The sequence below is a fragment of the Garra rufa genome, chromosome 2 (genome assembly GCF_049309525.1).
Source record: "Garra rufa chromosome 2, GarRuf1.0, whole genome shotgun sequence".
In the NCBI taxonomy this organism is placed as follows: domain Eukaryota; kingdom Metazoa; phylum Chordata; class Actinopteri; order Cypriniformes; family Cyprinidae; genus Garra; species Garra rufa.
Genome location: NC_133362.1, coordinates 53,783,606 through 53,808,333, shown reverse-complemented (window position 1 = coordinate 53,808,333; position 24,728 = coordinate 53,783,606). Strand labels below are relative to the sequence as shown.

General features: G+C 39.9%; 8 non-coding genes across 8 annotated transcripts; 6 read left to right on the top strand and 2 right to left on the bottom strand.

Annotated features, from left to right (window-relative positions):
- Positions 1 to 5,093: 5,093 nt before the first annotated feature.
- On the bottom strand, positions 5,094 to 5,175 carry trnas-gcu (transfer RNA serine (anticodon GCU)). Its single transcript has one exon. It is a non-coding gene; the product is annotated as a tRNA-Ser (tRNA).
- A 464-nt stretch (positions 5,176 to 5,639) lies between these two features.
- LOC141327007 (U4 spliceosomal RNA) lies at positions 5,640 to 5,780 on the top strand. The gene has a single exon (XR_012354330.1). It is a non-coding gene; the product is annotated as a U4 spliceosomal RNA (small nuclear RNA).
- Positions 5,781 to 6,638: 858 nt separating this feature from the next.
- On the top strand, positions 6,639 to 6,711 carry trnak-cuu (transfer RNA lysine (anticodon CUU)). Its single transcript has one exon. It is a non-coding gene; the product is annotated as a tRNA-Lys (tRNA).
- A 148-nt stretch (positions 6,712 to 6,859) lies between these two features.
- trnan-guu (transfer RNA asparagine (anticodon GUU)) lies at positions 6,860 to 6,933 on the top strand. Its single transcript has one exon. It is a non-coding gene; the product is annotated as a tRNA-Asn (tRNA).
- A 1,005-nt stretch (positions 6,934 to 7,938) lies between these two features.
- On the bottom strand, positions 7,939 to 8,020 carry trnas-gcu (transfer RNA serine (anticodon GCU)). Its single transcript has one exon. It is a non-coding gene; the product is annotated as a tRNA-Ser (tRNA).
- Positions 8,021 to 8,484: 464 nt separating this feature from the next.
- LOC141327008 (U4 spliceosomal RNA) lies at positions 8,485 to 8,625 on the top strand. The gene has a single exon (XR_012354331.1). It is a non-coding gene; the product is annotated as a U4 spliceosomal RNA (small nuclear RNA).
- A 703-nt stretch (positions 8,626 to 9,328) lies between these two features.
- On the top strand, positions 9,329 to 9,401 carry trnak-cuu (transfer RNA lysine (anticodon CUU)). The gene has a single exon. It is a non-coding gene; the product is annotated as a tRNA-Lys (tRNA).
- A 15,210-nt stretch (positions 9,402 to 24,611) lies between these two features.
- trnal-caa (transfer RNA leucine (anticodon CAA)) lies at positions 24,612 to 24,723 on the top strand. The gene is made up of 2 exons: positions 24,612 to 24,649; positions 24,677 to 24,723. It is a non-coding gene; the product is annotated as a tRNA-Leu (tRNA).
- Positions 24,724 to 24,728: the final 5 nt, after the last annotated feature.

Here is a 24,728-nt window from a genome sequence, read left to right as displayed (position 1 = left end):
CAGCCAACCAGCCTAGGCTGGTTTTAGCTGGTTTTTTCAGCAGGGTTACTATAGTGAAAGTGTAGTAATCATGTTTTCTTTTCATTACTTGGCTATAATCTCACATATTAAACACAATTGTGCCTGTAATAGTACTTATTAAACTCAGTTTACTTGTTCTTTAAGTGTAAACACCGTCTTACTATAAATAAAAATATGAATGAAAAAAAAAACCAAGTCATTTACCATGCTTTTACTATAGTGAAAGTGTAGTAATCATGTTTTGTTTCCATGATTTGCCTATAATCTTACATATAAAACACCATTTGCCTGTAATTTTGCATAGTAAACACATCTATTCTATTTAAAGTTTGATTTGGATTTAAAAAATATGTTTAGTTGTAGACATTGTCATTTCTAATTAATATTTAATGTGATTTTGCTATGTGAATGTAGTAATCAAGTTTTGTGTTTGCAGATGGATTACTATTTATATAAACGCAGATGCAAGTGCTACAAATAATAATTTAATTTAAGGGGCAGCCGTGGCCTAATGGTTAGAGATTCGGACTTGTAACCCAAAGGTTGCAGGTTCGAGTCTCAGGTCCGGCAGGGATTGTAGGTGGGGGGAGTGAATGTACAGCACTCTCTCCACCCTCAATACCACGACTGAGGTGAGTCCCTTGAGCAAGGCACCGATCCCCCAACTGCTCCCCGGGCGCCGCAGCAATGGCTGCCCACTGCTCCGGGTGTGTGTTCACGGTGTGTGTGTGTTCACTACTGTGTGTGTGCACTTGGATGGGTTAAATGCAGAGCACAAATTCCTTGTATGGGTCACCATACTTGGCCTCACTCACCCCCTTTCCATTCCTTTCCTTAAATGAAAATGCAATGTTATATAGACATCCTTTACAAAAATTAACCATGGTTTAAGTAAAGTGTACTTACTATGTTCTTTTTTTTTTTTTTTTTTTTCTCAGATTGATTATCATATGTATAACCACAGCTTTTAACTAACAATGTACTTTATTTTACATTGTCATTAATACATGCTATATGTATTTACTATAGTAATAACAGTAAATTATGCATAATTGGATGCAACTAACTGTAAACCAAACAAAACAATAATCTTATCCCTATCGTAACTGCATGTAGTAATTTCATATTCAAATCTTTATATGTATAACTGTAGTGTAACACCTTTAAATGTGTAACCTTGTTTTGCTTTATTAGCAATAAAATAATGTTTAATTGTTGTAATGGGTGCCATTATTTAGTCAGCTTGAATATATATCGTTGTATCATTATAAAAAAATTTAAAACATTTGTGTAGTTGACCAATACCTGCAAAATGCACATTACTAACTATTATTTCCCTAATATATTTAGATGAGCACTAAGCCAAAGAGCCACAAGGCCATGGGTGATGGCGAGTGGATGGCCAGGTTGAGGACTTTTGCCAGCTCTGGGGTTTGTCCGTCTGGAGGCAACAGACCAGCACCACGGCAGCGGAAGTGGTACAACCTCTACCAGAAGGTAAAGTTACCTGTATCTTATTGTAGAATATGTATGTGTGTACATTATTTGTCAAACATTTTTACACGTGACTGTGTTTAATGTTTTTGAAAGAAGTGTCTTTTGCTCATTCAGCCTGCATTTATTTGATCAAAAATACAGAAAAAAACAGCAATATAATTATTACTGCATATTTGTATTTTTTTTTTTTTTTTTTAATGAAAACTGTGATACGTTTTGCAGAATTCATTGATGAAGAAAAAGTTAAAAAGAACAGCATTAATTTCTTTAAAAAAAAACTTTTGAACAGTACTGTATATTGTTACAGAAGATTTTCTATTATATTTCTAATGCTGTTCTTTATTTAACTTTTTAATGATTTCTAAAATGATTGCTAAATATATTCAGCGTTGATGACAGAAATAAATTAAATGTAAAGTATATGGAACTGTAAATTTAAACTGTATTAACATTTAATAATATTATTCATGTTTTTTGTATTTTTTATTAAATAAATGCAGGACTGATGAGCATAAGACATTTCTTTCAAAAACATTAAAAATAGTGATGTGTCCAAACTTTTGAATGATCCTGTATTTCTGTGTTTTCTTTTATTAATTTTTTTTTTTCATAGGAGAGCTGCTTGGTGTTGACTACTTCCTGGGTCAGACTGGACAGCCCCTGGTAGTGGACCCTGACTCAGAAGAGACAGAGAACATGCTGGAGGATGTGGATGAAGGTGAGGATGAAGAAGACGAGGGCTTTAGGGAGGACCAAACATTTGACATTACTGTGTCAAGTCTTACTGATGACCCAAGCTTCTCTCTCTCCTCCACTCAGCCTGATGCCTCCTTCACGCCAGGTGCCTCAGCATCTCCTGACGAGTCTGTGGTATGTAAATATCTCATTTAATGTATGTATGTAATTATGTTTTATGTAATATTGTTAAATTTCTAGGGAAAAAATATAATTCGTGCTGACCTGTAGCTTTTTGTCTGAAGTTGACAAAAAAACATCTTTTTGTCCCACTTCACTGTACTCATGTTGTTTATGTAATTTTTTTTTTTTGTATTTTTCTCACAGGCTTTGCATAGTGCTGGTGTGCTGGACAAAGTGGACAGCCTTGCGGAGTATCTTGTGGAGCTCAGGAATCAGCCATCTCTGGCTCTCACCAACCATCAGGTCAATTTCTCTTCTTGACCTGTCATATGTTAACACTACCACTTGTTTTGTTTTCTCATTTGCCTTGTATTATATGCTCTCTCTGCTTAGGTGAGCAATATAGTTGGCAGAACCTGCTGGATTACGATAAGAAGAGAGTGATGTTTGCTGCCAGACACCAGAGCAGGCTGGACACAGGTTCAATCCAGGGGTGGAGAGCGTGAAGAGGCATACATTCACCACCACTGCCCCACTTGCTCAGTGGCCAGATTGTTGTCGCCTGATAGAGACCATTTCAAGTTCTGTTTCATCCATAAGAGTCCAAAAAAGAAAGGGGATAAAGTTTTATTTATGTGTATTGTTTTCTGCCTTCTGTTCTTTTGCACTTGCAATGAATGCACTAGTGCCATGGACATTAAAACAGTTATTTAAAAGTATAGTTTTGTTTTCTGTTCTTTAGCACTTTCAAAACATGCACAGGAGTCATTAATATTTTAAAGTTTTATTCATTTGTATTGTTTTGTGCTTTCTGTTCTTTTCACTTGCAGTTGATGCACAAGACAGAGCCATGGACATTGGACGTTTTTGTTTATATGTATACTTCTGTTTTCTGTTCTTTTGCACTTGCAAAAAAGGCACAGGAGTCATGGACAATAGAAAGTATTATTAAGAGGTATTATTCTGTTTTCTGCACGTGCAACATAACTATAAGAATAAAAATGTAAAAAAAAAAAAAAAAAGAATAATGAATAATTGGCTATGACTGATTGAAAAATAAAAGTTTGGTCATGATCAAATAACTCTTTTTGTTTGTCATTGTTACAGTATCATTAAACAGTTATACGCCCTTTTAAAAATGTTGATAAATTTGGGGATGATTTAATACATAAATGTAATATATATAAGTTTAGAACAAAACTACAGCCGAAATATATTTAAAGTGCAAAAACTTTGAATAAAATATCAATAATCAGTAATATAAATCTAATAAAATATTAATTTGTCATTTCAAAAGTGATTTCATTAATTTGGACATCATTTATGTGATAATTACTGATAAATAAAACATTCAGTAAACACTTCAATGTATGGCAACACTGTAATATGAACTGGGAAGCTTGTGATCATCCTTACTCCCATATAAATGTACAGGAAAATAGAGAAGACATTTTTTTTTCAGATAATTTATTGTAAATATACACTCCAAAAACATTGCTTTAAAGGACAAAGAGATAAAATTCCCTTTCACTTCTTTTCTCCTCGTTTTTTTCTTTTCTCTCTCTCTTTTCTTTCTTTTTCTCTTTTCCCCCTTCTCCCCCCTCCTTCCTTTTCTTCCCCCCCCCTTAACAGACTATTGTTCCCCAGCTTGGCGCCAATCGGTTAGCGCGTTCGGCTGTTAACCGAAAGGTTGGTGGTTCGAGCCCACCCAGGGACGTGTGAAATGCCGGAGTTTTGCACGCGCGTCAGGTGTCCACTAACGCCTATGCCATTCTTAGGGTTGCGAGGCACAGCTTTCTCAGGGCGTTTATCTTGTGCACCTTCAATAAGCTGGCTTGTTTCAAAAGAATTCAGCGGCGGGTGTTTGGTGAACATTTTCACCAGCTCGAGTAGTTTGCTGTGGCATGTGGATGCCTTCTTTACTGATGATCTGTCTCTGGGGCTCATCTAGTTGACATAGTATCCGCTGACATTCGGCTGAAGGTGCTGATCCACCATCTGCTCTTGGTACGGACTGGAACCGGGGGACTGTAGTGACCATCAGATCGGAATACAGAATGGATCTGGTGGCTACGGTGACCTCAGAATAAGAAGAAACAGACTAATATTAATGTAGATGCAAAAGTTCCATGTTGCCACAAAGTCAATACCCAATACCCCACCGGGATGACTTGAAATACAGTCAGCATCGGCAATTTTTGCCAGTCTCTCTGGAGGCTTGTTGAGAAAGATAGTCTTGCTTCGTTTTGTTTCCTTTTATTGGCGTGGCTGGTTGTTGGTCCTCGTCAAAGAGGTGTCCACCGATCATAGCGTGCCGGAGCCAGAAGACTTGTTGTTTTGTCAATATGTTCTCAAGACTTTGCGGCAGGTATCAATAAACTACAGCACAATCACAGCTCGCCGCTACCCATCGTAAACAGGTTGGGCCTGTCTGTTCCGGTGGGCTCTCAGTGGTGCTAAAGCATCAAATGAAGAGGATGGGACTCGAAACCACACAAACCAAGGCGTGCCGAGCACAACGGACTAGCCTTGCATCGCCTTAACCACTCGACCTCCTTTCGTTTTGCGCGGTCCTTTTGTTTAACACTCCCGATTCAGACCACCAGCTCATTAGTAGAGCGCTCAGTGAACTGAACTGAGTGTGTCAGATAGGGAAGACACACAAAAATTGCAGAGTGGGGTCCCCAGGACCGAGGATCACTGCTAAATGTACCGAACGACGAGGATGGGATTCGAACCCACGCGTGCAGAGCACAATGGATTAGCAGTCCATCGCCTTAACCACTCGGCCACCTCGTCATATTACGTGGCGTCTTTTATTTAGCACTCCCGATTCAGATCATCAGCTCATTAGTAGAGAACTCAAAGAACTGAACTGAGTGTGTTAGATAAGGAGGACACACAAAAAGTTCAGCATGGGGTCCCCAGGACCTAGATTAAGGTCCAGTGCTAAAGGAACCGAACGACAAGGATGGGATTAGCAGTCCATCGCCTTAACCACTCGGCCTCCCCGCCCCCTTGCTGACTGAGAGAGGCCATGCTGCGGACCTTTTCAGCTGCTGCTGCTGTGCTTTCAGCAGGCTGTTTTGAGCACAGAGGGAATAGTGAATGAGCCGTCTTTTACACACCTCTAATCTGTTCCGTAGAAACACGGTGCAGCAACCCGTGGCCAGGAGACTGTTTGTGCGGCAGTTTAAAGCTTGCTACCACCTTGTCGGTTCACATCCACGTAGGTGCCTGAAAAGGTCACGACCGTCGCCGGCATTCTTTCGCAGAGGCAATATTGTAGCCTGTGAGGTTTATCCGAGGCACGATCGTTGCTGGTTGAAAACTTTACCCAATACCCTGCCAGGATGACTTGAAATACAGTCAGCTTTGGCAATTTTTGCTAGCCTCTCTGGAGGCTTAGAGTATTGTTGAGAAAAAATAGCCTTGTTTCGCTTAGGTTTTGTTTCTCGTCGAAAAGGTGTCTGCTGATGATTGAGCGCCAGAGCCAGAAGGCTTGTTGTTTTGTAAATATGTCCTCAAGACGGGTATCATTAAACTGCAGCGCAATTACAGCTCACCGTTACCCATCGTAAACAGGTTGGGCCTGTCTGGTCCGGTGGCCTCTCAGTGGCGCTAAAGCTTCCAGTGCATGTCGAGCACAATGTATTAGCCTTCCACCGCCTTAACCGCTGGACCACCTCGTCATCTTGCGTGGTTTCTTTGTTTAACACTCCTGAATCATGTGCATGTGGATGCCTTCTTCGTCTTTTGTTTCAGCCGCCGAGGGCCTGTTTTCCACTGAGGCCCTGCGTCAAACTCCCTATGAGACACAATCGAACGTTAGTAGTAACCTCCGATTACGGCCGAATGTGGATTCTGCTCGGACGACGGGGCACCGGTACATCCTTTGTAGCTTTGGCTTGTTAGCCAAACGCTACAGCAGTTTGCCATTTCCCATGAAATCATCCTTGATTTCCTTAAGAAAGGTGCCCCAAATTGGTGGAAAATCACATCTCAACCATACGCTGTCCAAAGCATTGACCCGCCTTCACGCGGCAAAACAGAACGTGTTGTTGGCCCGCACTGCTGGGTCAAACTGCGCTTCCCAAAAACAGATTGGGTCAAAACCGACAGAAGAAAACTCTAAGCCTGCTCTAAGCCCTACCCACGGGGAGGGCTCGACAGTCTCGCACAACGCGAGAGCCTCCGTTTCGCCTGTGTAATTTGGGGGCCGATGAAAACTGGGTCCGACCCGGTGAAGAAGCCCACGACCAGCCCGGCTAGCTCAGTCGGTAGAGCATGAGACTCTTAATCTCAGGGTCGTGGGTTCGAGCCCCACGTTGGGCGGCTCTGTTGACTCTCTTTCTTCCCAAAAGGGTGGCGAAACATCTTTCAAAACAGATGTCGCTGTTAGTGCGAGCGATTTTAATCCCTATCACTAACCCTAACCCTTGCTTTTACACCGGTGATCCGGCGGCAGCAAGCAACAGCGGCTGTCTCTGTGGCGCAATCGGTTAGCGCGTTCGGCTGTTAACCGAAAGGTTGGTGGTTCGAGCCCACCCAGGGACGTGTGAAATGCCGGAGTTTTGCACGCACGCGCGTCAGGTGTCCACTAACGCCTATGCCATTCTTAGGGTTGCGAGGCACAGCTTTCTCAGGGCGTTTATCTTGTGCACCTTCAATAAGCTGGCTTGTTTCAAAAGAATTCAGCGGCGGGTGTTTGGTGAACATTTTCACCAGCTCGAGTAGTTTGCTGTGGCATGTGGATGCCTTCTTTACTGATGATCTGTCTCTGGGGCTCATCTAGTTGACATAGTATCCGCTGACATTCGGCTGAAGGTGCTGATCCACCATCTGCTCTTGGTACGGACTGGAACCCGGGGGACTGTAGTGACCATCAGATCGGAATACAGAATGGATCTGGTGGCTACGGTGACCTCAGAATAAGAAGAAACAGACTAATATTAATGTAGATGCAAAAGTTCCATGTTGCCACAAAGTCAATACCCAATACCCCACCGGGATGACTTGAAATACAGTCAGCATCGGCAATTTTTGCCAGTCTCTCTGGAGGCTTGTTGAGAAAGATAGTCTTGCTTCGTTTTGTTTCCTTTTATTGGCGTGGCTGGTTGTTGGTCCTCGTCAAAGAGGTGTCCACCGATCATAGCGTGCCGGAGCCAGAAGACTTGTTGTTTTGTCAATATGTTCTCAAGACTTTGCGGCAGGTATCGATAAACTACAGCACAATCACAGCTCGCCGCTACCCATCGTAAACAGGTTGGGCCTGTCTGTTCCGGTGGGCTCTCAGTGGTGCTAAAGCATCAAATGAAGAGGATGGGACTCGAAACCACACAAACCAAGGCGTGCCGAGCACAACGGACTAGCCTTGCATCGCCTTAACCACTCGACCTCCTTTCGTTTTGCGCGGTCCTTTTGTTTAACACTCCCGATTCAGACCACCAGCTCATTAGTAGAGCGCTCAGTGAACTGAACTGAGTGTGTTAGATAGGGAAGACACACAAAAATTGCAGAGTGGGGTCCCCAGGACCGAGGATCACTGCTAAATGTACCGAACGACGAGGATGGGATTCGAACCCACGCGTGCAGAGCACAATGGATTAGCAGTCCATCGCCTTAACCACTCGGCCACCTCGTCATATTACGTGGCGTCTTTTATTTAGCACTCCCGATTCAGATCATCAGCTCATTAGTAGAGACCTCAAAGAACTGAACTGAGTGTGTTAGATAAGGAGGACACACAAAAAGTTCAGCATGGGGTCCCCAGGACCTAGATTAAGGTCCAGTGCTAAAGGAACCGAACGACAAGGATGGGATTAGCAGTCCATCGCCTTAACCACTCGGCCTCCCCGCCCCCTTGCTGACTGAGAGAGGCCATGCTGCGGACCTTTTCAGCTGCTGCTGCTGTGCTTTCAGCAGGCTGTTTTGAGCACAGAGGGAATAGTGAATGAGCCGTCTTTTACACACCTCTAATCTGTTCCGTAGAAACACGGTGCAGCAACCCGTGGCCAGGAGACTGTTTGTGCGGCAGTTTAAAGCTTGCTACCACCTTGTCGGTTCACATCCACGTAGGTGCCTGAAAAGGTCACGACCGTCGCCGGCATTCTTTCGCAGAGGCAATATTGTAGCCTGTGAGGTTTATCTGAGGCGCGATCGTTGCTGGTTGAAAACTTTACCCAATACCCCGCCAGGATGACTTGAAATACAGTCAGCTTTGGCAATTTTTGCTAGCCTCTCTGGAGGCTTAGAGTATTGTTGAGAAAAAATAGCCTTGTTTCGCTTAGGTTTTGTTTTTCGTCGAAAAGGTGTCTGCTGATGATTGAGCGCCAGAGCCAGAAGGCTTGTTGTTTTGTAAATATGTCCTCAAGACGGGTATCATTAAACTGCAGCGCAATTACAGCTCACCGTTACCCATCGTAAACAGGTTGGTCCTGTCTGGTCCCTTTCAGCCGCCGAGGGCCTGTTTTCCACTGAGGCCCTGCGTCAAACTCCCTATGAGACACAATCGAACGTTAGTAGTAACCTCCGATTACGGCCGAATGTGGATTCTGCTCGGACGACGGGGCACCGGTACATCCTTTGTAGCTTTGGCTTGTTAGCCAAACGCTACAGCAGTTTGCCATTTCCCATGAAATCATCCTTGATTTCCTTAAGAAAGGTGCCCCAAATTGGTGGAAAATCACATCTCAACCATACGCTGTCCAAAGCATTGACCCGCCTTCACGCGGCAAAACAGAACGTGTTGTTGGCCCGCACTGCTGGGTCAAACTGCGCTTCCCAAAAACAGATTGGGTCAAAACCGACAGAAGAAAACTCTAAGCCTGCTCTAAGCCCTACCCACGGGGAGGGCTCGACAGTCTCGCACAACGCGAGAGCCTCCGTTTCGCCTGTGTAATTTGGGGGCCGATGAAAACTGGGTCCGACCCGGTGAAGAAGCCCACGACCAGCCCGGCTAGCTCAGTCGGTAGAGCATGAGACTCTTAATCTCAGGGTCGTGGGTTCGAGCCCCACGTTGGGCGGCTCTGTTGACTCTCTTTCTTCCCAAAAGGGTGGCGAAACATCTTTCAAAACAGATGTCGCTGTTAGTGCGAGCGATTTTAATCCCTGTCACTAACCCTAACCCTTGCTTTTACACCGGTGATCCGGCGGCAGCAAGCAACAGCGGCTGTCTCTGTGGCGCTACCTGGAGCAGGATCGTCGGTTTCCGCGGCCGTCTCCTCGTCCAATCGCCGATCTCGCCGTCCATTGTGAGAATGGATGAGAGCCAATCGCGTCCCAGATAGCAGACCAACAATGAATCAACATTGAATCAATGCTAATGCATCAATCATATTATCATTGAATCAACGTTGTTATCATTGAAGCAATGTTGAAATTTAACATTGTTTTTTCATCAGTTTTGCACCCTGAAATAATGTTATTTCAATGATGAAAAATCAATCAAGATAGTCAATAAATCAACATTTCTTCAATTCAAATAAAATCACTTATTTAACATTGAATTAACATAGAAACATTATCAAATCAATCATGCTTTTTACTTTTTTCAATTATAGAATATGCAGGACTGTGATTAATATGGTTCTGAATCAATAAGTCACTCAAAGTAAACAACATCCTTCAGTTTACATGCAAATGTTTATTGAACAAGAAAATAACATTGCATTCTGGTAAAACAAATTATTCTTAAAAAAAAAAAAAAACTTTGTGGTAACTTCAAAACATAAAGGACCTGATTCGCAGACAGGGCTTAGCTTAAATCAGGGCTAGACCTTAGTTACAATAGGATATTTAAACAGCATTTATAATATCCAAGGGAAAAAACACATTACTGGTGTGCATCTGAGACAAAGCAATGGGACTAGTTTGGGACTAGCCTTGTGAAATGGGGGACAGAGCTTAAAATACAATGTACATACAGGATATGATAAAATGAATGACAGAGTGGCCTAAATACACGAAACAGTTAATTCTGAATTTATAAAGCAAATGCCAGAAGAAGAGCCTGTAAAAAACTGACAACATATAACAAATGCAACCTACATCTGCAAAATGGAAGTAAATGGAAATTAAAACTCACCATCAAAGGCAGAAACACTAAAATACCACAGACTAAAACATTATCAGTTTGCTGTTTCTTATTCAAAAAAGATGTCCTTACTCCTCATTAAACAGATAGTCCATAGTTGAGAACTCAGGGCTTTCCACCATAAGGCAATGCCCCAAGCCATACAGGGCCACACTGGAGCCAATGTTGCACTGTCACAGCAAAGAGGAAATCTGAGGCCTCCTTTTTCTCAGCTTGACTTCTTGACGTGTTGTAAGACATCTAAAGTATAAAAACAAACAGGTTGTTAAAACTGCACAATAGTGTAAAACATTTTATTAGTAGTAGCATGTAACTGAAAGAAGGTGGGTCCTTAATACTTCGAAATGTAACTTAATGTACTTCAAAATTAATTGCAAATTATAATTTGATCAAATGTTTACAAGTAAACAAATTTTAAGCGCCTGCAGACGTAATTGTATATTACTTTAAAACACTTCATATAAAGCTTGTTTCATGTTTGTAACAAATTAGATGTACTTTCCACACAACTCACTCTGTGCCATCTATTTTTAAGATGTGCTTGTAATATAAAACTATTGTATATTTATATAAATGATATTACCTAGTTTTATTTTGTTTATAAATTATATCAAGATATCAGGCAAACTCAAACAGTATATGCTCAATATATAAACATTCAAAATCTGTATGAGTTTCTTTCTTCTGTTGAACATAAAAGATGATTTTCCAAATAATGGTGGTGAACAGTTGAGGGTAGACATCGACTTCCATAGTTTTTTCCTCTACAATGAAAGTTAATGGTTTCCATCAGCTGTTGGGTTACCAACAGCCTTTAACAAGTCATCTTTTGAGTTCAACAGAAGAAAGAAACTGATTGGAACACAGGTTTGGAACAACATGTGGGCGAATAAATTGCTAAATTTTTGAGTAAACTAAAGGCCTGTTCACACCAAGGACCATAACTCTAAAGAAACACACACACTAAACACAAATCCAATCAGACTCAATCTTGCTAAATCTTGCAATCTTGCTAAAACAACCTTTAGAATTTAATGTGGCAGATGAGTGTGCTTAGAATAAACAAGCGAACATAGTTTTCTTTAAAGTTATTGCTCTTGGTCTTAACCCTTTAATAATCATCATCATCAAGTCTTTTTGTAATTTTTTTCTGTCTCCAAAGTTAAAATCTATTGAAAACATAATTATAGCCTTTTCTCACTAAATTTAAGATATTTAAGAATTTTAATGGATTTAAATTTGATCACACTGAATTTAAGACCAAAGACCCTGACTTACCATTGGGTTTTTTTTTTCCAGGCTGATCTTTCAGTCTCCTGCTGCCCAGTTCATCTGAGAAGCCAGCTCAGAGAATACAACACAGAATCCTAACACGTGCCTCAATTGATGCTCCTCTAACATCAAAACAGGCAACCTAAAAGAGTGTCAGGAACATATTTGCACACACACACAAAAAAAAAAAAAAAAACATTGACAGGTTACAAATAATTGTCATGGGAATGTAGGTTTTTTTTTAAGTTAGAAAACATTAAAAACAGCATTCACTTGGTAAATGCGTGTTAAATGAAAAACTTGCTTTTGTCAATAAATAAATAAATAAAATAAAAATAAATTACTCTTAAAATGAAAATTACCATCACACATCTGGCATCTTCACTTTAAAGAGTCCACTCTGGTAGTTGCCATCTCTTGAAACTCCAGACACTCATTCAGCCAGTTCTTCAGTCCTGATGTGAGCAAAGCTGTGAAATGTCCTTCTGATGGGCCTACAAAAAGCGAAAAATGGAGTGTGAAAAACACTGTTATTAGGTTAAGCAAATTCGTTTTGTGGCATACTGGCTTAAGGTGTTCAAAAAACCAAAAGTATTAATGTTATATAACACTAATATATAAAAATATATTAAATAAAATGAGAAAATCAAACAATGCAAGGTTTTCCCTATTTATCAGTCAAAATAGTTAAGAGAAATTAAAATTAGGTCGATAGCACGAATAAGACACAATGTTATTACATATTGTCATGATACACAGAGCGGTTTGTTGCTTCGTTGAACTCAGAGTTGTACTTTATTAAAGCATGCACTGATAGACAAACTCTCTGCCTTCTGTGTCAGCCTGCATGGCTGGAACCGCCCCCGTTGCCGAGCAACCCTGGACCCAGACACAGAACAGCCAATCACAATACCTGTTCACATATCACCACATCTCCCCTCTTTAAAGTGATGATGCCTCCCCATAGTTACCACATAACAAGTTCCCTTTTAGCAACATGGAACAAAGCAAATTACTTTTCAACCAGGTAACTGATATCAATATCAACTTTAGATATCAACAGATATCAATAACTATATCCTCTGCTTACAATCGTTAATCTCTTAACCATAACCTGTCAACATCACAGAACATGTTAATATTTGTAAATTCACTTTTTTTTTTTTTTTTTCCGTTGACAAACTTAAAGCATACTGTAGAAATTAACATGTAAGGGAGTCCTTTGCATCTATATGGATAGTTTTAACAACTACCCCAAAACATAATCCTTAAATTTTACAGGCTGTTTTACTTCTCTACCAGCAAGGGTTCTTTTGTGGGAGGATGTATAAGTGTGTGGTGTACAGGAAGCTGGGGTAACAAACCCATTCATAGAGTCTGTGGGTAAATCAGTCTCAAGTGAGGGTCCGTCAGTGGCTTCACTGTTCTCAGTTACAGCCTGCCCATGTGGTGTCTCAAGTGTTTCAGGAGTTTCAGGAGTTTCAGGGACACTCTGAATGTGTCTCCGGTTGCGGCGAGAGATTGAGCCTCCCTTTGTTTGAACAATATATGATCTGGGTTCAGGAGCTTTTCCGAGGACTGTTGCTGATGTTTTCCATGCTTTTTCTCCATCCACCTTAACTTTCACACTTTGTCCGAGACATAGGTCAGGTAGACTTTGTGCCGAGTATCGTCGGTTGTAGAAGAACTGATAAGCCTGTTTGGTTTGCTGGTCTTTACGTCTGACTTGTTCATAGTCAATTGGACTTGGTAACAGGTTCTTTGGTAGTATCGGAACTGTCGTTCTGATCTGACGTCCGATCATCAGTTGAGCTGGACTCAGTCCTGTGGCATTGATAGGCGTAGCACGATAGCTCATAAGAGCTAACTGTGGATCTGGCTGTCTCAACACCCTTTTCGCAATAGCAACACTCCTCTCAGCCGCACCGTTAGCCTGTGGGTAATGAGGGCTTGAGGTAGTGTGAGTGAAATTGTATGTCGTTTTGAAATCCACAAACTCAGCAGACGTAAACTGAGTAGCATTGTCGGTTACAATTTCGAATGGGATCCCCCACCGAACGAACATAGTTTTTAGATGCGTAATCACCTGCTGGCTTGTAATAGTTTGCAGAGGTGCGATCTCAATATCACGAGAATAATAGTCTACGACTATTAGGTATTTCTTACCATCTAGTTCACAGATGTCCGCAGCAATCTTTTGCCATGGCCCATCAGGAAGGGATGTAACCAGCAGGGGCTCTCTCTTTTGTGTCGACTTATAGACTTGACAGAACTCGCATGTCTCTACTGTTTTTGTGATGTCCTTGCCTATTCTAGGCCACCATACAGACATATTAGCTCTTTCCCTGCACTTCGTGAGGCCCTGATGACCTGTGTGGAGCTGCCGTAACACTTCCATTCTCTGTGAACCAGGAATCACAATTCTATCCTCATACAGCAAAAGTCCGTCAATTTCAGAAAGGTGAGCTCTAGCAGCATAAAACCCGTGCAGCGCATTTGTCAATTGGGATGTCTGACTGGGCCAACCTTGGCGTATGTACTTGGAAACCGACTGGAGATCTGAATCTTGTAGCGTGGCTTTCCTTATGGCATTTAACCTGTCTCCACTCACAGGCTTAGTGGACAGTACAGTCTGTACATACACTGTCACGTCACGCTCTGTGTCAGACTCGCCATAATGAGTCAGAGGATTTCTGGAAAGAGTGTCTGCCACCACGAGCTGTTTGCCCGGTACATGCACTGCTTTGACATTAAATCGCATCAAGCGCATCAGTAACCGTTGGCATCTTAAGGGAGCTTTGTCAACATCATATGTGTTAATCAAGGGCACAAGTGGCTTATGGTCAGTCTGGAGTTCAAATTTGTCCATACCTTGCAAGTACCGTGAGAACCGCTCACATGCCCACACACCGGCTAGGCACTCCTTCTCGATTTGTGAGTAACGGCGTTCAGTCTCAGTTAAAGTCCTTGAGCAGAAAGCAATCGGACGCAGTCCATCCTCCTGCTGCTGAAACAGGGCAGCACCTAGACCATAACTGCTTGCGTCCGCGCTGACTACTGTGGTCTTGGTTGCATCATAGAACGCTAGAGCTGGTGCTGAAGTCAACATGCTCTTCACCCTGTTAAATGCCTGCATCTGTGCCTCGCTCCAGGTCCACTCAGTGTCACCCTTCAGCAGCTCAGTCATTGGATGAATAACTGACGAAAGACCTGGAAGGAATTTGCCCAGGTAATTTATCATCCCTAAGACCTGTCGCAGTTCAGTCAGATTGGTAGGGCAGGGAAGCTCCGTTATAGCTCTCACTTTGTTAGTGTCAGGCCGGATCCCATCCTTTCCGATAATGTGTCCAAAGAATTGAATCTCAGATTTTCCAAAGTGACACTTCTCTTTATTCAACTTAAGACCAGATTCTCTGATGGAATTTAGGACTGCCTTGAGGTTGCGATCATGCTCCTCCTTGTCTCTACCGAACACCAGTATATCGTCCATCACTGCTACTGAGCCGGCATGGTCTTTGAGAAGAGTGCTCATTTCTCTCTGAAATATCTCCGGAGCTGAGGTTATTCCAAAGGGAAGCCTCCGGAAACAGAAGCGGCCAATCGGCGTTATAAAAGTGGTGAGTTTTCTGCAGCTTGAATCCAATGGTATCTGCCAAAATCCACTAGATGCGTCTAATGTGGAGAATATGCATGCACCAGACAGTTGTGGTAAGATATCCTCAAGCGTAGGCAGAATGAATCTTTCACGCTTTACTGCTTCGTTCAGTTTCTTAAGGTCAACACAAATTCTAATCTTGCCGTTTTTCTTTATCACAGGCACCATTGGAGCACACCAGTCTGTGGCTTCCGTGACTTCTTCTATGATTCCTGACTTTAACATTCGCTGCAGCTCCTCTTCCACTTTTGGCAGCAATGGAAAAGGGACTCGACGAGGGGAAGAAAGACTGTATGGTATGGCATCCTCTCTGAGCTCAATTTTGATCGGCTCACAATCTAACAGTCCAAAGTCCCCGAAAACACTGCCCTCCATGTTAACAGAATCAATTCTGCTTACCAGTTTAATTTCGCAGGCAGTTTTACGACTGAGGAGGTTGTTGGTGTATGGGCCTTTAACAACGTAAGTCCAGAAACTGACATTTTGTCCTTTTCTTTCTGTACAGGCTAAGAATTTACCAATACAGTTCAATTTGCCACCCGGACTCCTGATGTCTGCAAATGTTTTAGTAAGATGGGGGCAAATGGGAAGTTTTAGAAATGTTTGCTCAGACATGACTGTGATATCTGCGCCAGTATCAATCTTGAAATTAACAGTAGTCCCCTGCATTGGTAACTTTACATGCCACTCATCCTCATTAGCATCCTCAGAAACTGAGCCCAGAAACCACGTTCCCTTGATTTCATCATCTTGTTTTTCGCTGGTCACTTCTTTTACAGTTTTTGTTTTACAAGCGACTTCGAAATGGCCTGTTTTATTACACCTGCGGCATCGTTTACCCCGAGCAGGGCAGGCCCCATATTCGTGCGAACGTGCACACCTTGAGCAGGTCACTTTATTACTTTCATCTCTTTGTTTAGTGTCAGGATTTCTGAATTTACCGCCTGTGTATTTCTTGAATTGTCTTGTATGTTTAGGCTTGTAGCCTACTTCACTTACATCACCTGCTCCTCGAATATCAGCACTTTGAATTTTAATCAGTTCCGACTGGCGAGCAATCTGTATCGCTTTCTCCAGCGTCAAATCGGGCTCTAACTGCAGCTTTTCAGACATATTGCTATCTGCAATTCCGATCACGATGCGATCGCGAATCTGCTCGTCTTTAGTAGCACCAAAATCACAAAACTCTGCAAGCTCGTATAAATTTCTGACGAATGCCTCGACACTTTCACCATTCCGTTGACTCCGTTTGTGAAAACAAGCACGGTCATGAATCACGTTGCGTTTGGGCACGAAATGTTCGTCAAACTTTTTAACTACTGCATTGTAGTAATCATTTTCCTCCTCTGCGGAAAATGAAAATGTGCTGAATATGGGTTCAGCCTGCTTGCCCATTGCATAGAGCAGTGAATTCACCTGTACATCTTTGTCTTCCTTGTCAAGCTTCGTTGCAATCCTGAATCGTGCAAAACGCTGCCTCCACGCTGGCCAACTTGATGGCTGTGCGAAATCAAAACCTTCGGGCGCGTGAAACTTCGACATTTTCCTTCCGTCCTCCTTCTCAGATTATAGGAGTGCGCGGAGAACTTCCATTCTGACACCATGTCATGATACACAGAGCGGTTTGTTGCTTCGTTGAACTCAGAGTTGTACTTTATTAAAGCATGCACTGATAGACAAACTCTCTGCCTTCTGTGTCAGCCTGCATGGCTGGAACCGCCCCCGTTGCCGAGCAACCCTGGACCCAGACACAGAACAGCCAATCACAATACCTGTTCACATATCACCACACATATTAATATTTTCCATTTACATTTTATTCCGGATAGAAAATCAAAATGGCGATCAGTCACATAAAGTGTTGAAACACAAACATTTAAACAACACTCTCACTATTGTATCTGATAGAGTTTGGTGGAAAAACAAACCGAAATGTAATATAACGTTATCCTAACCTGGCTGTTCGTTGGTCTGAACGGCGCGCGTTCATGTGACTCACTGAAGACTCGCAGTTCACTCGGACTTGTCCAGATAAAAACACACAAGTTGTAAGGAAGATGAATAGTGAAATACACGCGAAATGAAATAAGTAACGCTAACTTACTTCTTTTCTCTGAGGTGAATTAATAAACATCTGTGAACTGTCGTCAAAAAAAACGGAACTCTCTGTACCTGAAGTAAATTAAGTTACACGGATTTTATTATTATTTCGAGGCGTTATATTTTATGTCAATTTTCATTACTTACCTCTAATAAATCACTTTGACGTTGTCCTTTAGCTGCGTCTGCGTCCGTTTCGCATTTGAAATCTGTAATGCCGCGCTTTGATTTGATTGGCGGTTGGCAGCCAGCTTTAAGTTGCATTACTGCCACCTAATGGATTGGATTGTGGCGCATACAAACAACTCTGAATTCTCTCTATTAACCTGTATTCTTAGGTGATTCATTAAATGTATGCAAATTTTATGATTTAAATCTCATAATTATAATGAATATATAAATCATATAAATAAATTATAATTTAAATATTTAATTATAATTTGAAAGTACTTTGCTATAAAAAAATAATAATTTAATATCAAATATATATCTGGATGTCCACAATAATTATAAGGACATTCATTGGAGCATTTATTCATTATAATTCATTATTTCTGGCTGAATGTGCTCCTCTAGCTAGCCAAAAACAGGTAGCTAATGAACACATTATTATAGCAGCAGTAATAGTATTAGCTATGTTTTTAGTAATTAATGATTAATTACTTAAAGCATAACTACTAATGCTACTACTACTATTACTGCTGCTAATAATATCCTACTGGTTTATCTGAGATCTAATGGTTACAGTTCTTCACACTTAGCAAACAGTTTTATTTGTTTTTTTTACTGGTGCTGCTAGTGGAGTTCATTAACAGAATTTATTGTTTGATGAGCATGTGCTCACTACTTTTCATGAAAATGTGCTATATTTAAGTGTTGAATGTCTAACCCAGCAAACACAGTACGTTGTGAGGACGTCGCCAGTTGGTCGTCATTTGGTCAGCGCGACATTACTTTATGACAACGTCGTGAGGACGTTGTGGTAAGGTTCCATATTTTTTAATTTTGGCTAACGTCCCAGAAACGTCGTAGGCACGTCCTTAAAAGACGTCGCTGGTTGGTCTCGTGGGAAACGTTATAGCGACGTGGTCAGCAGGTCTCCAACTAACTTTTCATATTATTGCACTACATGTATTAAGCTTATTTTTAAAGGTGTAAACCGTTTTAATAGCCAATAATATGGGGAATATACTGAATTCGTCATTTTGCATGATGGAATGAATTATTATATAAGTATAACCCGTCATTTAAAATATAGAAATGTTTGTCATCAAATTAATGGCAAAACAAAAACCAAATAGTTTGCTTAGCAAATGGTGATAATTTATGGTTGTGAATGGTTTATTGAAAGGGGGAACGGGACAAATGTTAAAACCAGCGCACGTCACTTTCTGAGTGCTGCGTAAGTGCGCCGTGCGGGTGCCCGTCATTAACGGTCAACTTCCAGAAGACGGACGAGAAGGAAAAGGTAAGCGCTTAAAATCTACTCTTATTCATATTTTTTTTTGCTGATATAACGTTAGATGACACGTAAGATAAGTAGTGTTTTGTGTTTTTGGAGGTTTTCTATATTAATTTAATAAATAAATGCCCTGTTTGGTTAATGTTAACGCTTAGTTCTGGATGCGGTCTGTGGTAACGTTAAGTTAACTTTTAAAATCCTAAATTAAAATGTTATACCTTATTTTTAGTCTAGTTTGAAATTTACCCACGATACACTATACAGTATTCATTTTTTTTTAATTATTTTAACTTCTACCATAGTAACGTTGACTGCTTGTCGTTCGCATCTGACTATGCTCATGCTAGCCTAGCCGTATTGTAAACTTAAATACAAACCACTGATGTTATATAAACTTTTAATTAGACCGAGGCTGCCGAAATCCCATTCAGTGTATGTGGGATTAATAATGTCCTGCTTTCCTGTCGATTAACAGGCCTGTAAATGGTGTAATTTGCTCGTTACATGTTATTGGTTTTTACATACAACATTTTTACATACATAACTTGCATAATTTTTATGCTAGTGACTTTTCATTGACAAACAGATCTGATAGTTTAGTTTTAACAAATATGTATCCAACAAATAGTTTACTATTTTATGTCCCTACTGCCAGTGAACCAGTTGAGTCATTCAGTGAGTTGCTTATTAGAAATGATGTTCATTGATACTACCTAGTAGTTTAAGGATTTTGGCTAAAGTCCCAGAAACGTCGTGGGCACGTCCTCAAAGCTGGTCTCTGGATAATTTTTCATATTATTGCACTAAATGTATTGAGCCTATTTTTTTTAAGTAGTAGTTTGAATGCTTTATTTTTTGTTCATTGTTTTATCAATGTTTTATTCAAAACTAACATACTTTTTTTAATAACAGGTGGAGAGAGAGTCTGGGCAGCAGCAACACAACAACCATGATTATGATTAGGGATGGGTATCAAGTACAGGTAACTTACTGATTTGGTTCCTGACTTGTTCAGTACCAAAATATATATATAAAGCAACAGGACTAATGGTGCTGCTATTTGTATTTTAGACACAACCACATGACATTCAAACCATCTCTAAGTGTATTGCAGAAAGGATCCAGGATCAAGAGATCATCCATCATGAAGACTGTGTTCAGAAGAACCCAGAAAATCCTCGGTAAAAAACTAAACCTCATTGTTTCAGTGTCACTCAGGCACAAATATAGATTTAAATTGATTTAAGTGGCTTAAATATTTATATTTCAGGCCTCCCTGACCCTTCTGTTGTCCTGGATGTGAAGACATGCTGGAACTGCATTTTCTCATGGTTGAAGGAGTTGTGCTGCAGTATCCTTCCTGGACCCACACAACAAAATGCTCAGGAGGAGAGACAGGTAATCCACAGGGTTGGATTTATCATTTCAATTACTCATAGCTAGATAGATATCAATTGATAGTCTAATTCCAGAGCCTGTGAATGATTTTGTTTTTTCCTCAGTCAGGAGACATTTTTTTTTTAAATTGTTGATGCTCGTATGATTGTCATATGTCATGGTAACTTACAACAGTGGTTTTCAAACCTGGACCTGGGGACACACAGCACTATACATTTTTGCACATCTCTTTTTACTGACAGATTTGTTCATGAAGCTCTTTCTTAAGGAGCTGATGATCTGAAGAAGGTGGGTTTAACAAGAGAGACATACAAAATGTGCAGTGCTGTGGGTCACCTGGACCACAATTGTAAACCACTGCCTTCATGAGCACCTCCTGTGCTCCTGATCATTTTTAAACATGTTTAAAAAATATTTGAGTTGGCCTGAATTTGACCAATGTAAGACTCCCCTATTTCTAAATCATACACAACCACATCACTTTGCTGTGTTTCCCACAGGATTTGTTTGAGACTTTGGGGGCTGGACCTTCGTCTGTCTGGGGGCATGGCCTAGTGTACAAAAGTATGTACTGTACATTTTAAACTACATTTTTTCTATCTGGTGCACTTTGTATTAAGAGCTCCAACCCATGCTTAGTGTGGAAATTTAACAAAGAAAAAAAGTCAATGCAAATGACGTATCCCTCTTTTTGGTTATTGTGGACTCTTAAGAATTTCGTGAATAGGTTTTAAGCTAAATAGCCAGGACACCTAATAGTAAGATCAAATTCTCTGTGAACATGGCTACAGATTGTGCCTTTCCTTTAGAAGCTGGAGAATAACTGATTTTAAAAGGAAGATTTGCAGTTTTATACAAACGTATTCAAACTGTCTATAAAATTAATTGGTTAATTAGTTTTATTTATATTTTATGTGGATTCAAGGGAAAGGTGAAAAATGAGAAGGCCTAGGAATGACTGAGGAAGGCAGCCGTGAGGAAAATGAAGTAATCATCAGAATGTAAGTTCTTTGCAATCTGTGCATTGTTTATTACAAGGTGTGTTTTCATTTAAATTCAAAGCTGAATTTTCAGCATCAATACTCCAGTTGTAAGTGTTCAAAATCATTCTAATATGCTGTGTTGCCCAATTTAGTTGTGTACACTAGGTTGGAGTCACTTAAGTTTTTTTTTTTCTTTATGAAGACCTTAATAGCAAGGATGCATTAAACTGATCTGAAGTGGTAGTAAAAACATTTATAATGTTACAAAAGTAAAAAAAAAAAAAAAAAAAAAAAGGTTTTAAACCTTAACTATGTATTTATAAAATTATCCTAAAAAAAATCACAGTTTACACAGAAATATTAAGTAGCACAACTGTTTTCAACATTGATAATAATCAAAAATGTTTTTGAGCATCAAATCATATGAGAATGATCATGTGAAACTGAAGACTGGAGTAAAGGCTACTGAAGAATTCACCTTTGCCTCACAGGAAAGAAATGCATTTTAAAGTCTATTTGAAAAACAACAGAAAACGTATTTTAAATTAAAATATTTCACAGTATTATTGTATTGTAAGTTAAATATAAATATAGCTTTGGTGTGTCGAAAAACATTAAAAAAACTGAAAGACTGCAGATTTTGACTGGTTGTGTGTACATACAGTAGCAACATTAACAAGGTGATTCTCCCTTTCAGCTGCCAGAGAAGGATATTGACAGTACAGCCTCAGGATAGCGAAGAGGAAGAAAAACACCTTTGACATAATTTTCTCATACATATGCCATGTGTTATTATAAAAACAATAAACCTGACTACAATAATATGGTCAATTTTATTAAAAGTTTCAAGTTTGCAAAGAATCTGGAGTATGTGGCACTGCATTAGAGGTACTCTTTGCTGAATAAGACCAAGTGCTGAGCAGGAACCTTATTCTTTAGCAAAACTCCTCATCAACTCTCCAAGAGTAGATCAAGAGTGAAGTGTCACCCTCCTATCCTTTCCTCAGAAAAGAGTACCTTCTGCTGCTGTGGTAAGAAAGACATTCTTCTTTTTCTCTCACGACTGTCCAGAACCTAAATTCTCAGCAAAGAGTCTTCTCCACAGCTGGGGACAGAGATCTCAGATTTTTCTGAAAAGTCAACAGGCTCATTTTCTGTATGTTTTTTGGGTGGGCCTAATACAGGGGAGATGTAATCTCTACATTGTTATATTAACATGTTCTTACTGTTTATTAATGTTGCTATTTTCTTTATTTCTGTTATCTTCTGAGAAGAACTATGGTCCTTTGGTAATTGTTTAGGTTTTGCTTCTGAGAGTGAAGCAGTATTACAGCACTTCACCACCAGATATTTGTAGCAGGTGTTTCATACACAGGACACTCAGAAAACAAATTAACTTAAAGTAATACAGAAATCACTACTGAATTGTTTCTATCTTTGTATCAGTATTTTTGTACCAAACTAGGGGAGTTGTGTTAATAAGAGTAGGCTACTGATAACTATTACTATACTATACCCATCATTAATTAAATATTTAATATTTTTCAGTAAAAGTAAAACATTTTAATCAGTGGTTGTATTATTCTTTGATTACTATGTACTTTATGTGATGTGTTCAATTATCTGTGCTAATGACTTGGCAGCACTTTACATGGTTAAATAATAGGTGTCATGTTTAAAATGCAATGGCTTAGTATATGTAGAAAATAACACTGAATAAATGGTGATTTAATAAATGAATGCTGATTTTATGTTGGAATTTAATGATTTTGTATTGGTTTGCATGTATGTAGTGAATATATTTACAAAAACATAAGGATTTAGTGTTTGTTTTTTACAGCAGAAAATGTTTGAGTTTGTCATTATATACTGATTTCAAGGTGGTAGGAACACATCCTCGGACAGGACTAAAGGTGAGAAGCAAATATTAAAAATACTGGGAAGGTGCTAGTTTGGTCGTTAGGACATACTTGCCACGTCCTAGCAACGTAACGCAATAACGTCGCTGCGACGAATATGGGAATCACAAAGTTACGTCGCTGGTACGTTATTTGGAACGTCGCCGCGACCAATGTGGTCCTTTATAGTAACGTCCTCACGACGTGCCAGTTTGGTCGTGGAGACGTACTCACCACGTTCCAGCAACGTACCAAATAACGTCGCTACGACGAATATGGGAATCACAAAGTTATGTCGCTGGAACGTTATTTGGTACGTCGCTGCGACAAATATGGTCCGGTCCAGTAACGTCGTCACGACGTAATTGTGTTAGCTGGGATCAGTCAAATGAAATACAATAAATGTACAAATAAATATTACAAATTAAAAAACGATCAGAAATGAGTCCAATTTTCTAATACTATTATTTGATGACAACAATACATTTGGAAAACAAAATACAGCCATTTCTGCTTTTTTTCTATTAAACAAAAAACCAAGCTGCACCCTTTTTTAAATTTCATCTTTCATTTCAAAATAGAATAATGAATGAACGAAAAAGTACACGGACCGAGACGCATGGTTATATTTAGTTGATATTGAAAATATTGAAAATCGTAATTAAATTGAATCTTAATTTTAAGATGGCAGTAGGCCTACTGACATACAGAGATTCCAAATATAAACAAAAGGCATAAAACCTGCAATTTTACATATTGTTAAAATGTAAAGATTCACACCCCTTTACAATGAGCCCATTTGTAACATCAACTAAGATTGATGAAAGCTGTAGAATAGAAGTGTTGTTCCTTGTTAGAGTCTGTTAATTTCAACATTTACTGTAATATTGTTAAATTTTGAAGTTTATTTTGTTAACATTAATGAACTATGAAATAACTTTAATGATCAATATATAATTATTATTATTTTTATTCATTTACAAAGTAAGGTTTAGTATTTTTTTTAAATAGTACAGCACTATTTTAGTTGCCGTTCAGTATCCATTTTCAAAAACTATCGGTTAATTAATCGGTATCGGCCAGCGTGGTCCAACCTAGCTATCGGTATCGGTAAAAACCAATATCGGTCGACCTCTAGTTTCAGCCTTCTCAAATACTGAGGCTTCTGGTCTCCGAATGGAGGCGTGGGTTCAAACTCACAACTTTTCAGAAGCCTGTAAAAATTCCATATATTATATATGTCACTTAAGCAATATAGCATGTGTTTCAGATATTAAATATGGCAAATATCTTTCACTTGACGAAAGCTCAGACTTTTGGATTCCCATTAGTTTATTAATTGCACCGATACTGACAGCACAGCTGTTGTATTGTCAGGATGGCCGAGCGGCCTAAGGCGCCAGACTCAAGGGTTTCAACCTTCTCAAATACTGAGGCTTCTGGTCTCCGTAATGGAGGCGAGGGTTCAAATCCCACTTCTGACAATAAC